A 495-nucleotide genomic window follows, 5' to 3' on the forward strand; every position below is an offset into this window, starting at 1 on the left:
AAGCTTGTTTCCTATTTCTATGAGTCTATTTCTCTTTTGTTAATAAGTTCATTTGCATTATCGTTTTAAATTCCACATAGAAACAATTATCATATATTTGATTTTCTCCATCTGACTTAATTCACTTAGTATGATAATCTCTACATCCATCCATGTTGCTGCAAATGATATTATTTCATTATTTTTTTAAAGTTGAGTAAGGGCTTCCCTGGTGGCTCAGAGGTTAAAGCGTCTGCCTCCAATGCGGGAGACCCAGGTTTGATCCCTGGGTTGGGAAGATCCTCTGGAGAAGGAAATGGCAACCCAGTCCAGTATTCTTGCCTGGAGAATCCCATGGACGGAGGAGCCTGGTAGGCTACAATCCACGGGGTCGCAAAGAGTCGGACATGACTGAGCGACTTCACTTCACTTCACTTCAGTATTCCAGTATGTGTGTGTGTATGCATATATAAATATATGCATGTACTTATATATACACCATGAGATTCTGCATTT

The 495-nt window shown here is 39.6% G+C and overlaps 1 non-coding gene across 1 annotated transcript; it reads left to right on the plus strand.

The window, feature by feature from the left end:
• The first annotated feature begins 205 nt into the window (after window positions 1-205).
• Window positions 206-277, plus strand: TRNAW-CCA (transfer RNA tryptophan (anticodon CCA)). Its single transcript has one exon. It is a non-coding gene; the product is annotated as a tRNA-Trp (tRNA).
• The last annotated feature ends 218 nt before the right edge of the window (window positions 278-495 follow it).

The sequence above is a fragment of the Dama dama genome, chromosome 11 (assembly GCF_033118175.1).
Source record: "Dama dama isolate Ldn47 chromosome 11, ASM3311817v1, whole genome shotgun sequence".
Taxonomy (NCBI): domain Eukaryota; kingdom Metazoa; phylum Chordata; class Mammalia; order Artiodactyla; family Cervidae; genus Dama; species Dama dama.